This window comes from Stegostoma tigrinum, chromosome 10, assembly GCF_030684315.1.
Source record: "Stegostoma tigrinum isolate sSteTig4 chromosome 10, sSteTig4.hap1, whole genome shotgun sequence".
Classification (NCBI taxonomy): Eukaryota; Metazoa; Chordata; class Chondrichthyes; order Orectolobiformes; family Stegostomatidae; genus Stegostoma; species Stegostoma tigrinum.
In genome coordinates, this window is record NC_081363.1 from 49,950,411 (window position 1) to 49,968,263 (window position 17,853).

Genomic DNA, 17,853 nt, shown 5'->3' on the forward strand with positions numbered 1-17,853 from the left:
TGCAGAAAGCATAGTCAGCAATTTACTTGGAGCTGCTCCCATTCTGCAACTGCTGTTTCATCAGCAGGTACAGCGGTGATTAAGCTAAGAAAATAATTACCATTTCCACTGTACTTCCAGCAAAGTCATAACAGAAAAGCAACAGCATAAAATTTCACTGAATTGACAGCACAGCAAAGTCCACCCAGTTCAATTAGTCTGTGGTTATTCAGTGGTTATACAGTGATTACCCAGCAATCCCTGTTAGAAGTGTGCATATGTAAATATTGATCATTTGTATTTATGTAGTGCCCCACAGAAGTAGCTGAGCTTTTAACCACAACCTTTAGTTCTTTCCTAAAAATTACACACAATCTACATCTCCACATCTACCCCACCAACTTCTTGCATCAGAAAGAATAACTTGTGAAACTAGCCATCATTTCTCAATATCGGATTGGGGTGGGAGGTGAATGGAACAGGTAATGAAGAATTTTTTAAAATTTACCAACATTCCTGGGCATTTGAATTAAAATTGAATGAGATATTCATGACTGTTAAGAGAGTTTTTCAAGAACACAGCAGAAGCTGTAAGTACCATCAACCATTTACATTCTCTTTAAATGTAAAAAGGATAATTTGACAGAGAGTCAACTCTCCCAGGAAAACTGGCAAGAGCACTGCAACCATTTACAAGTGGGAGATAAAATCGGCGCAATAAAAATAAATTGTAATGGAGTCTAAACCATCTCGGGAATAAAATGATAGAATTAAATATTTACTTCGTGTAGGAGAATAATTAATTGAAAAAACTGTATTGAATGCACATTCCAAAATATCACAGTGAATTGTGGAACCACAAAAATGAAAGGAAAATAAAAACCAAATACTGTCAAATACAAAAATCATCTTAACATTACTTTATCGTGTTGGGTAATTTAAAAGGAGGAAATTGCTATCTTAAATATTCAATTGCTGAATGGTTTCATGCGAGGAAATTCATGGAGCAGCGGGTGGGGGACCAAAGGGCAAAAGGAGGAAATTTCGTTCAGCCTGCAGTAGAATTAGGATATTTGCTTGTACTATACGCTCTTTGGGTTCGATTCTACTTGACATGTGTTAAAGCCAGCAGGAAAATGTTCCCGGTAAACATGGCACATAACATGTAGTACACATAAATAATATACACGTACTGTCAGCATTACACTGAAGACAATGTTAAATGCCAGGTTCCAGATGCACCCCTTATCTGACCAGTTTTTGCAGATTTTTGAAACTATTTTTTCAACCTATATCGCAAATAACTGAAATCTTCCGTGGTTAAGCGTCATTCGAAAGAAAACACCAACCGTGCATTCAAGAACAAGCAGCTATTCTGTCAGTGAGAGCAAAAAAAATCTTTGTACCCTTAAATTAACCACGCAATACTGTTTATTACCTCATATTAAGCTCCGTCAGCAATATGAGCGCCCATTACATCCTTTCTATTCCTCTTGGCGGTGCATCACCCAAATTTATGCAGCTAACGGGGCTTTTTTTTTGCCCAGTGCAGTATAGCCAGATCCAAGGAGGTGTACAACGGTGAAATAAACCAACGGCGACTCACCTGTTTCTGGAAGGGATTCATGTGATTTCTCTTACATTTCTTTATTTCACTGCAAATCCTCTCGCAAGCGTCAATTTTTTTTGTCTTCGTCGTCGTTGCGTTGATTGTGTTGAGCTCTCGTCACCGTCTCGGCTTTCCTCCAGGACGCCGCGCGTTTGGCTGGAGCAATGCACGGTTTAGCCCAGTATTAGCATGAAGCAGAGCTGAGGGCAGTTTTCCCAACCTCGCCTTGACATTTACAAAACAAAGCTACAGCAATAACACAGCGCGGTTCAGCTATCAAAATAACTATTCTCGATACGATAGCGGTATTTCCTTATATCGAAAATACTCAATCATTTTAACATTTAAACAAAATAAAGCTTTATCCTAACATAATTTATTGTGACGATATTGGAATTTCCCAGATTCTCTAATTTTTGCGTTCCACCGAAACCCTAGAGAGGCGGGTTTGGGGATTGAATTGAGATAAAGCCGTTTGAATGGTCCAGTACCGGGCAAAGAAGGACCTGTATCCGGAGTGAAATTCACCAGAACTAGCGAATACCAGGACCGTAGAAAAGGTTGTTTTTTATCTAAATACATGAGGGGGGGATTTGGGAAGTTGAAAAGAAATAATGCATCAGAAAATTGGCCAAAGGAAATAGTAAAGATTTAGAATTAAAGGATCTTTATCTGAATGCCTATTTTATTTGTAAATAGGTTAATAGCACAAATGTAAGCAGATGAGTATTATATAATTGCCCCTCCCAATACTGGTAAAATGTCAAAAGGGTGGAAGTAGTATGTAGTTAGCTTTTTAAAATAGTTCAATTATCCGCTTCACCAAAATCCAGTTCTTAGTGTTCAACTTCCTCCATTGCCTGCCCTTTCCCATCTCTAACCTCCTCCAGCTCAACAATTTTTTTCGATCTACATGTTTCTCCAATTCTGGCCTCTCATGCACCCTGATTTCCCTTGCCCCTCCATAGCAGCATTGCCTACCTGTAAGCCCCTTATAATTCCCTTCCTAAATCTGTCTACTTTGCTAATCCTCTATTCTCCTGACAGATTCCCTCAAACCTACAATTTTGTCAGATACCTGATCACTTGTACAACTTTTTCTTTATACAACATGTCAAATTTTGTTTGATATGACAACTGTGAAATGCCTTGGAATATTTAACACTATTAAAGATGGTATGCAGTTTCAAGTTGTTACCTTACAGCATTTGTTTGGAAAACAAGCTACACCATGTTTATTCCTTATCTCTTGCTCAGCTTGCATCATGCACCCATGACCAAGTGTTGTTCAACTTGACAAACTGAGATGAAATTCAATGACCATTATTCAAGTGAACCAGCATTGATTTTACCCTTGGCGTTGCTCACCCTTGCTCCTTACCTTTGATGATTGTTTGGCCCAGCTGTCCCTTCTTCAGTATCTGTGATCCTCAGTTCTGCCCTTTTATTAAAACACATCTGAAACTGCTCTTCCCTATTTAACCCTTAATTAACTGAAATTGAATGCCTATTCAACCCTTTCAAAGGTAAAGATTTTAACTTTCAAAGAAGCATAGAATACGGACAATTTATCTTTTCAAAGTTGACTCCTGGGGAATCAGGTAACTTTTTGTATTTCTATACTGTCAAGAACTCATGAATGACTAGACTTCTGGAAGGTCATTTAAAATGTAAGTAACCATTTGGAAGACCTTCCACTGAAGTGACAAGAGGATGCAATAGATTGCCTATGGAACTTACAGTTACATTATTAAATGTTCATAGAAACTAAAATACAATGGAATGTACATTGCTGATTAGTTTCAACTGTTGCCGTACAACCACATTTTAGCAACATGCCTAAAGTTTATACGGAAACACTACAAACCTTGTAAATAGTCACTTACTGAATATTAACCACTGTTTATTGAAGAACTTTGCAGTCTTTCCCTTTCACCAACTTTTGAAATTCTGACATTAACTTGTCTTATGAAGCATATCTTAGCCCCAGGATTTTCTATATCTGAAAGATTATTGAGAAAACACAAGATATGCCAGATCCATTCTTACTACCCATCTAGAATATAGTAAGGTCTTACTTTCTCTTTACCATGAAATGTCCTGTTGAGGCTGCATATTAGAGCTCCAGCATTTTATTTCAAACTTACTCAAAGCAAGCACTCTGTTCAACCGGACCAAGTCAACATTTTACAGGATGTTTGTGGTGTTTCTACAATGCTAAAGGTTGGGGTTTCACAGATTTTTCAAAGCATTTTAACAAATAACCAATAAGCAGTAAAGCTCAGTGAAAAAGCACTTTGACACTGTGCTTTTCTTTTTATTGTTTTAAAAAATGCACAAAAGGATCCAGGAACACATCCACGCATCATGCAGATGTAAGTATTGAAATGAAATGACAATGAGAGTCCTTATTGCACTTATTCAGTTTACTAGTCAAAGATCCTATTAGTCATCGCTAGATTCCCAGTTGCAATTTTTATACCAGATAATTCTGCTGTGGTCAGTTGGACTAATAGCAGCAAATGAGGAATTTTCTGTGTCTGTCATAAGTCAATGCACAGTTCACCCAGTTGCAAAAAAATTGAGCCTTGAAAGTAAACATATGACTTCATTTGAAAGCAATTTAATTATTTTGATTGTTTTCTTAAACTACTAGACATAAGCAATTCAATCTCCAGGGATGCCAAATTAAAGTATACAGTTCTTAACGGCCCAAAAACTGTGTCATTATTTTTCTCATCTGCTGTACATTGCCAACCTTTTCTGTTTTTACTCTTAACTTCTATTCTGAAAGCAATCTAATTAACTTAGGCTTCTAATATGTTTTTTGCATAGCAATTAATCATTTTTCAATTATGTTTTTGTTGCCAAGTTGTTTGCACTTTTCACATCTCTTCTGTTATTAATCTCAGCAATGGCTACTACCTCCAAAAGAATAGATAAATAGTCTGACTATATCTTTGACTAGAAAACAGCAGGACTGCCAGAAGCTAGCTATATACCACTTTCATTTTACTGGACTCCAAGTTGCTTATTTTTTTCCAAGTAATCCGTAATCTTGCTCTGTAATCTATTTGAGAGAGTGTGAATTTCAACTGTGTAATGTGAAAGTTGGAACTTATTAGTCTGCTCAGACCAATTAATAACAATTAAAATTAAGCTCTTTTCTTTCTAAAAATCTCAAGTAAACCTGTCTGATTATCCTTTATGATCATAAAGCATAAACATTAAATAACCACTGCATTGGAAATATGTTGTATTTGAGAAACCTATGCTGGTCAACCAAGATTATGATGAAAGGGGAGCCATTTCACCTCTCTTCACTTGACTGTAACATCCTGAAGAATTATGCATATGTATATGTCATATAAAATGCTACTCAGAGCACAGTCACAGCAGGCTGCTCCCAAAAGGATGGTGGAAATGCTTTAGAGATGTATCAAAGCATCCCTGAAGAGGCCAAGCATCCCAGCTGACCCTGGCATGTGAATGAACAAAATGGAAAAGATTTATTTCTAGGACATTGTACAGGTGAAGCTGAGGCACGTGCCTCTAGTTTGCCTATCGACACTGCCTTCAAGATAAGTAATTTAAATTGATCCTTAAAGGATACATTGTTAAGTGAGCGTGAAAATGTCCCCAACTAATTGAGCTATTTTAAATTGTAGATGGGTAACGTTGATCTTCTGCGGTTTCACTTGTTCGACAATTGAGGTCTAAAATAGGGACTACCACAGTGTTACTTTCTTGGTATCAAAGACCAAGGAGGATTATATGGAGGCAAAAATATAGTGCAATATTTTAAATTTAAGGGCATGTGAAAGATACTCAAAGGAAGAACTACCATGTGGCTTGAAATGCAAAGTATAAGTTACCTGGGAGAAGAATAGTTAAGGAAACCAAACTTGAGAAGGCAGTAAGTCTTTCTCTCCTCAATGTTTCTAGTTAGAAAACCAAATTGTGCTATTTAAATTGCTTGTGGCGATTTTTAAAAATAATTTCAATGTAAGATAATGTGTGATGACTAGTGAATGATATGAGGCGAGGGAACTGAAAGTGCATGTTGTGAAAGGACCTTCGAAGGTTGAAGTTGCTAGCACTATATTTAAAGGCCAGCTAAACTATGTTGGACTGCAAGCCAGGAACTTCAAAGAAATTTGCGTTGCTGCCTGCTCCCAACTTTTGTAAATATAAATTTACTTACACTATTCTAACAGCTGTTGTATTATTATACCAGCAGAAGTTGAGATTATCAGAAGTGCATTGCTGGAACATTTTCCACTATTGAAATGATGTGCTGCTTCTTGTTCTCCACACCTGATACCACACTCGTTATCTACAAAGTGGATAACTTAAGATCACCTCATTCACAGGGAACCACATACCTATTACTTGGGGATTGGAATCAAGAAACACCAGATCACCATCAGGAACACTGAATTTAATCATATAGTTATGGAAAGCATTGCAATGCAGGTTATCCAATCATAGCACTCTGCACATGTACCTAATAAGGACATAAGGACATGCAGAAGAAGCGCAGGACTAGACTATTCGACCCCTCAGGCCTGATTTATGACTACTTTCTATTTCTTGTTAGCTAATCTTATATCCACAGCAATATATTTCTCTTTACATCATTAGGTGTCAGTTTCTGTAATTGTCTGATGTGGCACCTGGAAATCTAAGTGCAGTACATCCATGGGTGCCCTTTAATCCACAGCATGTTACTCCCACAAAGAACTATACTAAATTGATTAAACAGGAATTCCTTTTCCAAAAATTGATATGCACAATTTCCACTCATTTCAATTTTGAGATTTCTCTATTCTCCAGCATGTGTTTTATTTCTGCAACACTGATTTTCAATCTTTGTTTATTCGCATATTTTGTTGCATGTACATTATCCCATAATGTCTTATCATCAATACAGCACTGGGTTTTGCAACTGAATCCCCTCTTAGATTTTTTCCCACTAATTTTCAAAAGAAAAACTTAATTATTTTCTCAACAAAATAGTAAGAGTTTCTGCCGCTGAGGTACTTTGCAATTATCCCTTCTGATCTTTTAAACTTCCCAAGCTAAAGGTTACAATTTACTTCCTTCTTCTTTTCACATCTAACACTCACATCCATTTTGTCTGCCTATCTTTCATTCACCACCATTAGCACTCCCTTGGTTTCATGCTGTGGGCACTGACATCATCTGTCCATTTGCCTCCTCCCCCTCTGACTACAGCCTGAAAAAGCTGTATTTTCTAGCTCCCTGCAGTTCTAAAGAAGTCATATCAAACTCAAAATGTTTTCTCTATTTATGTCTCCACAGATGCCGCCAGACCTGTTGAGTTTCACTAGCACATTTCCCTTTTATTCTTTGAACCACAAATAAGGTTGGGGTAGCAGTGGAAAGGTTAACTCAGGTTTTTATTACTCGTTTTGGACTACACGTGAGATATAATTTAGTCAAGTTTCTAACTTTATCTGTGGACATAAAAAATGTGAACTCAACTGCGTATCATCTGCAAACACAGGGAGCTTTGGAGTGATACCAATGTACTCTCAAACCATGATTATGGCATACTGTCATGAATACCTACAGGGCTGGGACAAAGGATTAGATTTCTTACTATTTGTGCACAGAGATTCACTAAAATGAGTCAACTCAGTTTAGACCATTTGAATTGACATATGATCATGAAATAGAGGTCCTCTAAAATTGATTTGGGAGATGTTCTTGAACCAAACTGATGAATTCTCAATGTTGAGTTATGTGTCCATGTATCCGGGAGAACTCTCAGAGCATGCAAGATAGCACAAAAGCATTTGGAAATTTTGCTGATATAATTGAGAGAATGGGCAGATAAACATTCAGTAACTAAAACATTTCAAGTGGATGATAAAGTTTTGGTGTTGTTGCCTTTGCAAGGTGAATCTCTGAAAGCACATTTCCGTACAAAGTAGCGAGAAACGTTAGTAAAATGATTTATCTAAGAAATAGAATAGAATCACAGAATTCTTACAGTGTGGAAACAGGCCCTTCTGCCCCATGACTCCACACCGAACCTCAAAGCATCCCACCCGGACCCATCCCCCTGTAACCATCCCTGAGCACTACGGGCAATTTAGCACGGCCAATTCACTTAACCTGCACATCTTTGGACTGTAGGAGGAAACCGGACCGCCCGGAAGAAACCCACACAGACACGGAGAGGATGTGCAAACTCTACACAGACAGTCGCCTGAGGAGTGGGATTGAACCTGAGTTACTGGCAATGTGAGGCAGCAGTACTAACCACTGAGCCACCGTGCCACCCCGTAAATACCCTAGATCGTATGAAGAAGAACTGGTTATGTCACATAGATGTTGAAAAGGTAACTGTTATAGGGAAGAGGATGTCTAAGCGATTGCAGTTGGCTGGCTTAGTAATAAATGTGTCAAAGAGAAATCCATGAAGGCAAGAGTATCTTATGTAGGGCACATTGCTGGATAGAGGCAAATGTTGTCAAGAATGTGAAAGTATAGGATCTAATAGAATTCTCTGTTCCTAAAACTAAATGAGAAATCATCACACTTTTAGGAATGTGGGTTTTACCAGAAATTTTGCGTAATTTCAGCATAATAACCTTACCTTTAACTAATTTGTTAAGAAACAAGAGAAACTGGTATGCTTGGCAGAAAACCGGGCAGGTTTTGGGAAGTAGAGGGCAATACTAATAAATGAGCAGTGTTGGCTGCCCTTGATTTTTCCAAATCCTTCAAAATGGTGATTATTGCTAGTGACTTGGATTAGGTGCAGTCTTGATACAGGATGATAAGTTATGAATAGCAAAGCCAGTGAGATACTTTTCTAAAAACTAAACCAATATTGAAAGGAGAATTTCTACTGTCGAAAAAGAAACTTTGGGATTATTATTGGCTCTTCAAAACTTTGAACTGTGTCTGGCTCAGTAGCGATGAAACATAATTAGCAGTGACTATAATGCACTGACCTGCATTCAAAACTTTATAATTTGAAATTCAATACTATTTAAGGGGAGTTTTTGTTTCAACTATTCAACATAAAGATTATTCACATTGATGGCAAAGAAAATGAAATTATTAATACATTGTCCTGGGTGTAAAATAATTTAAAAGCTTAAGTAATGCTAAGTTTGTGTAACATTGTATAAGTAGTGGGGGGGGGAGATGAATGGATGCAAGTTTTGTATTTTATTGTTTCTGTACCACATATCGCAAGGTGAAATGCATTTTTGAAGTGGTGGAGGTATATAAAGGCCGTCTTTTTTTGAGTTTTCTGTATTTGATTATGGACTGATTTGGGAAAAGGACTCTTTTAACAATCAACAATTGTGGAAGAAATTGCCATGCTTTTTAAACACAAGTTATCAATACTTACTGTTAATGGTGTTTACACTGATGCTTGTTCAACAAGTGGGGAAAGTTTAGTTGCAAATGATATGGCACGAGGGGTTTTTACAAGCTGAGATTCATACAGCAACAACTAGATTAAACAGTCCTTTGTGTTCATAGGCCTAAAGGAATCAAAGAGTATGTAGTGAAAACAGACTCAGGTTACTGAGCTGGATGATCAGTCATGATTATGTTGAATATCAGAACAGATACAAAGGGCCAAACAGCCTACTGCCACTCTCTACATTTCTATGAATTTAAAATCTGTAAATTCTTGAAATGCAGACCAAAAACTAGAAAATAGGATTAGGTTGAACAGCACTTTTTCACTTTTTAATGTAAGCCAGTAGCTAGAACAAAGGTATTATAAACAACTCTCCCCAAGTACACTATTGAAACAAAAACAAGACTCACATGAAATATTCTGCCAAGTAGTCAATGTCATTGCTATTATTTTTAACCTTATCTTTAACATGCCAAGTTAAACGGCCTAGTCCTGTTTCTAGTTCTTATGTTCTTATGAAAAGCAGTTTGATACTTGTCTGAGTTTCTTGCAGTTGCAGACTGAAGTAAATGCCCAAGGTCACCAGTTAAAAATAATAGCAATGACATTGACTACTTGGCAGAATATTTCATGTGAGTCTTGTTTTTGTTTCCATAGTGAACTTGGGGAGATTTGCTTATAATACCTTTGTTCTAGCCACTGGCTTGCATGAAAAACAGAAAGATCATGGATTGATAAAAGGGATGTCATAATTGTGCATTGTTTCTTGTTTTTACATCAAATGTCGATCTAACACATTCTAAGATTTTGACAAGATGCTTGGCCTGCTATGTTCCTCCAGCTCTACACCTTGTTATCCAAGATTTTGAGGTTTGCTTTATCTTTAACCGTAAAACGTAAGTCAATTAAGATTTTGGACAGAGTTTGAATGCACCAATCTAAAAAGGTACACGTTGTGCTCAGTTACAAGATCCATTCCAAGCCTAAATATGTTTTTGCAAGATTTACAGAATTTGAGTTTATCATAACAAGTATGAAAGAAAAAGTACTTAATAAAAGCAATGGTTTTCAGTTGATACACTTCTGGATGCCAGTCTATGCTTCTAGTTGAGTGGGAAAGGATTTTGTTTTCCTTTCTGCAGACTGAAATTCTTCTTCTACTCCCACTTCTGTCTTGTATCATGAATCATAAGAGTCATCATTTATTAACCCTGGGTAGCTGTTATCCTGTGTGTGATCAGTGACATCCTGAACTCTAATTGGTTTGCTAACTTGTGAACAACACATGACAGTTCATGGTTAATCGTGGATTTGCTATGAAATGTCTGCCCAATTTTTAATGGATTTCTTTAAATGTAATGGTCATGGAGTATGGAATGAGCTGCCAGAGGAAGTAGTGGAGGCTGGTACAATTACAACACTTAAAAGACATCTGGATGGATATATGAATAGGAAGGGTTTAGAGGGACAACAAAGTGTGAAGCTGGATGAACACAGCAGGCCAAGCAGCATCTCAGGAGCACAAAAGCTGACCTTTCAGGCCTAGACCCTTTATCAGAGAGGGGGATGGGGAGAGGGTTCTGGAATAAATAGGGAGGGAGTGGGAGGCGGACCGAAGATGGAGAGAAAAGAAGATAGGTGGAGAGGAGAGTATAGGTGGGGAGGTAGGAAGGGGATAGGTCAGTCCTGGGAAGACAGACAGGTCAAGGGGGTGGGATGAGGTTAGTAGGTAGGAAATGGACGTGTGGCTTGAAGTGGGAGGAAGGGATGGGTGAGAGGAAGAACACGTTAGGGAGGCAGAGACAGGCTGGGCTGGTTTTGGGATGCAGTGGGTGGAGGGGATGAGCTGGGCTGGTTTTGGGATGCGGTGGGGGAAGGGGAGATTTTGAAGCTGGTGAAGTCCTCATTGATACCATTGGGCTGCAGGCTTCCCAAGCGGAATATGAGTTGCTGTTCCTGCAACCTTTGGGTGGCATCATTGTGGCACTGCAGGAGGCCCATGATGGACATGTCATCTAAAGAATGGGAGGGGGAATTAAAATGGTTCGCGACTGGTAGGTGCAGTTGTTTATTGCGAATCGAGTGGAGGTGTTCTGCAAAGCAGTCCCCAAGCCTCCGAGGAAGCCACACCGGGTACAATGGATTCAGTATACCACATTGGCAGATGTGCAGGTGAACCTCTGCTTAAAATGGAAAGTCATCTTGGGGCCTGGGATAGGGGTGAGGGAGGAGGTGTGGGGGCAAGTGTAGCATTTCCTGCGGTTGCAGGGGGAGGTGCCAAGTATGGTGGGGTTGGAGGGCAGTGTGGAGCGAACAAGGGAGTCATGGAAAGAGTAGTCTCTCCGGAAGGCAGACTAGGGTGGGGATGGAAAAATGTCTTGGGTGGTGGGGTCGGTTTGTAGATGGTGGAAGTGTCGGAGGATGATGCGTTGTATCCGGAGGTTGGTGGGGTGGTATGTGAAAACGAGGGGGATCCTCTTGGGGCGGTTGTGGCGGGGGCAGGGTGTGAGGGATGTGTTGTGGGAAATGCAGGAGACACGGTCAAGGGTGTTCTCGACCACTGTGGGGGGAAAGTTGCGGTCCTTGAAGAACTTGGACATCTGGGATGTGCGGTAGTAGAATGCCTCATCGTGGGAGCAGATGCAGTGGAGGCGGAGGAATTGGGAATAGGGGATGGAATTTTTGCAGGAGGGTGGGTGGGAGGAGGTGTATTCTAGGTAGCCGTGGGAGTCGGTGAGCTTGAAATGGACATCAGTTACTAGCTGAGATAATGGGAACTGCAGATGCTGGAGAATCCAAGATAATAAAATGTGAGGCTGGATGAACACAGCAGGCCAAGCAGCATCTCAGGAGCACAAAAGCTGATGTTTCGGGCCTAGACCCTTCATCAGAGAGGGGGATGGGGTGAGGGTTCTGGAATAAATAGAGAGAGAGGGGGAGGCGGACCGAAGATGGAGAGAAAAGAAGATAGGTGGAGAGGAGAGTATAGGTGGGGAGGTAGGGAGGGGATAGGTCAGTCCAGGGAAGACGGACAGGTCAAGGAGGTGGGATGAGGTTAGTAGGTAGGAGATGGGGGTGCGGCTTGGGGTGGGAGGAAGGGATGGGTGAGAGGAAGAACAGGTTAGGGAGGCAGAGACAGGTTGGACTGGTTTTGGGATGCAGTGGGTGGAGGGGTAGAGCTGGGCTGGTTTTGTGGTGCAGTGGGGGGAGGGGACGAACTGGGCTGGTTTAGGGATGCGGTGGGGGAAGGGGAGATTTTGAAGCTGGTGAAGTCCACATTGATACCATTAGGCTGCAGGGTTCCCAAGCGGAATATGAGTTGCTGTTCCTGCAACCTTCGGGTGGCATCATTGTGGCATTGCAGGAGGCCCATGATGGACACGTCATCTAAAGAATGGGAGGGGGAGTGGGTACAACGCATCATCCTCCGACACTTCTGCCATCTACAATCCGACCCCACCACCCAAGACATTTTTCCATCCCCACCCCGTCTGCTTTCCGGAGAGACCACTCTCTCCGTGACTCCCTTGTTCGCTCCACACTGCCCTCCAACCTGACCACACACGGCACCTTCCCCTGCAACCACAGGAAATGCTACACTTGCCCCCACACCCCCTCCCTCACCCCTATCCCAGGCCCCAAGATGACATTCCACATTAAGCAGAGGTTCACCTGCACATCTGCCAATGTGGTATACTGCATCCACTGTACCCGGTGTGGCTTCCTCTACATTGGGGAAACCAAGCGGAGGCTTGGGGACCGCTTTGCAGAACACCTCCGCTCGGTTCGCAACAAACAACTGCACCTCCCAGTCGCAAACCATTTCCACTCCCCCTCCCATTCTTTAGATGACATGTCCATCACGGGCCTCCTGCAATGCCACAATGATGCCACCCGAAGGTTGCAGGAACAGCAACTCATATTCCGCTTGGGAACCCTGCAGCCTAATGGTATCAATGTGGACTTCACCAGCTTCAAAATCTCCCCTTCCCCAACCGCATCCCTAAACCAGCCCAGTTCGTCCCCTCCCCCCACTGCACCACACAACCAGCCCAGCTCTTCCCCTCCACCCACTGCATCCCAAAACCAGTCCAACCTGTCTCTGCCTCCCTAACCTGTTCTTCCTCTCACCCATCCCTTCCTCCCACCCCAAGCCGCACCCCCATCTCCTACCTACTAACCTCATCCCACCTCCTTGACCTGTCCGTCTTCCCTGGACTGACCTATCCCCTCCCTACCTCCCCACCTATACTCTCCTCTCCACCTATTTTCTTTTCTCTCCATCTTCGGTCCGCCTCCCCCTCTCTCCCTATTTATTCCAGAACCCTCACCCCATCCCCCTCACCGATGAAGGGTCTAGGCCCGAAACGTCAGCTTTTGTGCTCCTGAGATGCTGCTTGGCCTGCTGTGTTCATCCAGCCTCACATTTTATTATCTCAGTTACTAGCTGGTTGCCTGAGATGGAGACTGAGAGGTCCAGGAAGGTGAGGGATGTGTTGGAGATGGCCCAGGTGAACTTGAGGTTGGGGTGGAAGGTGTTGGTGAAGTATACAGGCCAAATGCCAACAAATGAGAATAGATTAATTTAGGATATCTGGTCGGCCATCAATGAGTTGGATCAAAGAGTCTGTTTCCATGCTGTGCAGCTCTATGTCTCCAGTGATATCACTTTCTTTTGAGTACTTTTGTCCAATTCTTTGTCACGCCAATCACTTTGTAAGATTATCCCTTTTGTTAACAACTTGTTTCTCTTAGTTTACCATCTCCATAGATTTTTACCAAGGTAAATTGGCAACAATGAACAATTTATGCATCTGCTTACAGTATGTAGTTTTGCCATTTAATGACTAATTATCATTCCAACTGATACATCTGAAAAGACTAAAACGACAAGATTACAAAACTCACTACAGAACCATAAAAATTATTTTAAAGTAAAGCTGTATGTTTGATTAAAAACCCTTACTTGAAGGCATTGTGATATATGTTAGCCCACGTTTGTATTAGCTCAAGTCATTAAAAAAAACCCATAAAACTTTAAACCAATTATCTTATTTTTGACCCAGGCCATATGACCTTTGTCTTTACAAAATTTAACAGTATTGCTGACCATTATTAAGCAAAACATTATTTAATTCCCCACTTACTTTATCAAGTCTATATCAGTAATAATGCATCGCATAAGCCTTTCAGCCTAGTTCTTTCTCCTTCCAAGGTTTATCCAGCTTTCTATTAAAAGGTATACACGCAATTCACTTCAATTATTTCTGTGGAAGTTACACATTTTAACCAATGTGTGTAAGAAATCCTTTGTGATTTCACTGTTGTAACTATTGGTGATTATCTTCTATGTCTTCTAGCTTTAGAGTTTGCCTGCAAGCAAAAGTGTTGTCAGTATATCTGCTTTAAAAACTCACTTCATAATTGTAAAGATCACTATTAGGGTTTTCAACCTGAGTTTATTTTGGAAGAAAACAAACCTCAGACCGTTCAGTTTTTTCTAATCATTATAACTACTCAGTGTTGTTATCATCCTTGTTAGTTTTTTTAACATAACTTCTCCATTGGAGACAACAATGCAAAGTTCTTCAAGAATGTTGTAACCAAGCTTCAGGGCAATTTTAATAACTTCACAGCTTTTCAACTCAATTCCACTAGAAATGAACAGCAATATTTACTTTAAACATTCTTGGGTTATCATCAACACTAGAAAGAGACAACTCAATCTCCTTAATAGGATAGAGCTATGTTTATTTTTTCAGACATCAAAGTAGATCAAATTTTTAACAGAGGTGCTATTCAGGTTGGAATTACAGAAATAGCAGTAACTACACTGAGGTCAGATCTTACATGTGTGTAAATAGAGGACATGTTCCCTTTTAAATTCACATCAGAAACAAACTTTCCTGCTCTTTGAATGCTGTCTGATCTGCCGTGCTTTTTAAACCTCACACCTGTAGACTCTGGCTTCCAGCATATGCAGTCCTTATTGTCTCCATAACAATATCACTACTACCTAACTGATTCAACCTGACAGTATTCTGATTGAGTATTGTGTGCTTGCTGTTTAATTACACGATATAAACTCCCTGCCTGTCATTGAACGTCCTACCTCACAGAGATAGCAAGAAGTGCAGATGCTGGAGACAACACGGTACAGAGCTGAAGGAATACAGCAGGTCAGGCAGCATCAGAGGAGCAGGAAAGTTGATATTTTGGGTTAGGACCCTTCTTCAGAAATAGGGAGGGGGAAGGGAGTTGGAAAATAAATAGAGAGAAGGTGCTGGGGCTGGGAAAGGGGAAGGAGTGGTGAGGATTGGTCAGGGTGGAGGGCGGGGCAGATGGGTGGGAGCGAAGATGGGCAGGCATGAGAGGGAGACTTGGACCGGGTTGGGAAGATTTCAAAACTAGTGAATTTCATGTTTAGGCCATCAGGCTGTAGGCTCCTGAGGCAAAATATGAAGTGTTGCTCCTCCAGTTTGTGGGTGGTATCATTGTGACACTGGAGGAAGCCCAGGATGGATATGCCACCCAGGGAGTGGGAGGGGGCGTTAAAATGGTTGGAGAGCGGAAGGTGTTGTTTGTTGTGTGCAGATGCTCTACAAAACCATCTGAGTCTACGCTTGGTCTCATTGACCTACAGAAGGCCATGTCAGGAGCAGTGGATACAGTAGACCAAGTTGACAGGTGTACAGGTGAACCCCTGTCTGATATGGAAGGTTTGTTTTGGACCTTGAATGGAGGTGAGGGGTGTCGGTGTAGGGGCAGGTGTAGCACTTCCTATGGTTGCAGGGGAAGGCGCCAGGGTCAGCGGGGAGTGTGGAGGAGCTGAAGGAGTTGCGGAGAGAACGCTCCCTATGAAAGGCAGATAGGGATGGGGAGGAAAATATCTGTTTGGGTCAGATTGTAAGTGGCGAAAGTGTCGGAGAATGATACGTTGGATGCAAAGGTTGATGGTATGAAATGTGATGACAAGGGCAATTCTGTTTTTATTTTTGTTAGGGGGAGGGGATGTGAGGGCAGAAGTGTGAGAAATGCAAGAGATTTGGTTGAGGGCATTTCTGGTCACCAGAGAGGGATGTTACAGTCCTTGAAATAAGAGTACATCTGGGATGTGCATGAGTGGAATGCTCCATCTTGGTGTGAATGCGGCAGAGGTGGAGGAATTGGGAGGAGGTGATCGCAATCTTGCAGGAGGGTGGGTGATAGGAACTGTAGTCAAGGTAGCTGTGGGAGTCGGTGGGCTTGAAACAGATGTCAGTTTCAAGGCGGTCACCAGAGATGGAGAGGTCCAGGAACGAGACGGAGGTATCAGAAATGGTTCAGTTGAATTTGAGGTTGAGGTGAAAAGTGTTAATAAAGTTCATGAGCTGTTCAAGCTCCTCATGTGAGCACTAGGCAGCACTGATACAGTCACCAATGTAACTGAGGAAGAGGTGGGGGATAGTGCCAGTGTAACAGCGGAAAAGGGTCGGTTCCATGTATCCTGCAAAGGGGCAGGCATAGCTTGGGCCCATGGCCACCACCTTAGTCTGTGGGAAGTGGGAGGAGTTAAGGAAGTTAAGGATAAGGACACATTCTGTTAAGTGGATGAGGATGTTGGTAGAGGGGGTCTATTTGGGCCTGCGAGAGAGTAAGAAGCAGAAGGCTTTCAGGCCATCTGCATGGGGGATACAAGTATAAAGGGATTGGATGTCCATAGTGAAGATGAGGTTTGGGGACCAGGGAATTGTAAATCTTGGTGGAGGTGGAGGGCATGGGTGCCGTCCCGGACATGGTGGGGAGTTCCTGGACCAGACAAAATAAACAGAGCCAAGATAAGTGGAGATGAGTTCATTGGGGTAGAAGACAACGCGTCGGCCAGGACAATATGGTTTGAGGATTTTGGGAAGGAGACAGAAACAGGTGATGTGGGGTTGGGGAACAATGGGATTGGAGGCTATGGGTGTGACATCACCTGAGGTGATGAAATGGTGTGAGAGATGGTGGTTTTGGTTGTCAGGGCTGGGATCATGATCGAGGGAGTGGTAGGAGTTGTCAGAGAGTTGGTGCCTGGCCTTGGAGATGTAAAGGTTAGTGCACCACATCACTACAGCATCCACCTCCCCCCCTCCCCCTTATCCGTGGGTTTGATGGCGACGTTAGGGTTCAAGTGGAGGGCTGCACATTCCATGGGGGGAGAAGTTGGAGTGAGAGGGGTGGACAGATGTCGCAACAGCAGCTGGAAATGAAGAGGTCAAGGCCAAGGCCAAGGCCGTGGGTCAGTATCCAGGAGGATGAGATTTTTTGGAGGTGGGAGAAGAGGTCTGTGGAGGATGGATTAGATTCGTGGCTAAAGAAATAGGCGCAGAGGCAGATGCGGAAGAAGTGTTTGACATCCAAACATGAACAGAATTTATCGATGTGTGGGTGCAGCGGCATGACAGTGAGTCCCTGTGCTGAGGACTGACTGTTCATCCTTAGTGAGGGGGAGGTCTGGGGGCTCGGTGCAGACCCAACATGGCTTGGGACTGGGGCTAGGTGTAGAGTTGGTACCTCGCAGACATGTTGTCGAGAGCGGACCCGAAATCTCAAGCCCTAACCCCACTCGACCATCCACACCCAGACCTCGCCACATTTCATCTCCCATTCCCCGGACCCTGCCTCATTCCGTCTCCCACACACAGATCCAGCCTATGTAAACCCCTCCTCATTCCCTAACCTTCACCCAGACCCCTCAACATTTCACCTTCCGTACTAAGGTCCCACTCCATTCCCCGCTTCCCGTTGCATTCCATCTTCCCCACCTCCGGCCTGCCGGTTGTCGGGCTTTCTACCGATTATTGAGCCCAATTAAGTGCCCGAAAAAAAG

At 42.2% G+C, this 17,853-nt stretch overlaps 1 protein-coding gene across 4 annotated transcripts in view; it reads right to left on the minus strand.

The window, feature by feature from the left end:
* Window positions 1-17,812, minus strand: part of LOC125455391 (armadillo-like helical domain-containing protein 4) — a 130,506-nt gene extending 112,694 nt beyond the window's left edge. The window contains exons 1-4 of one of the 4 annotated variants that reach the window (XM_048537260.2): window positions 17,731-17,812; window positions 14,150-14,375; window positions 8,985-9,120; window positions 1,586-1,744 (exon numbers count right to left, since the gene is read on the minus strand). The gene's annotated coding sequence lies outside the window, so the exon portion shown is untranslated. The other 3 variants (XM_048537259.2, XM_048537256.2, XM_048537258.2) reach the window with 3 other exon arrangements.
* Between the last annotated feature and the right edge of the window lie 41 nt (window positions 17,813-17,853).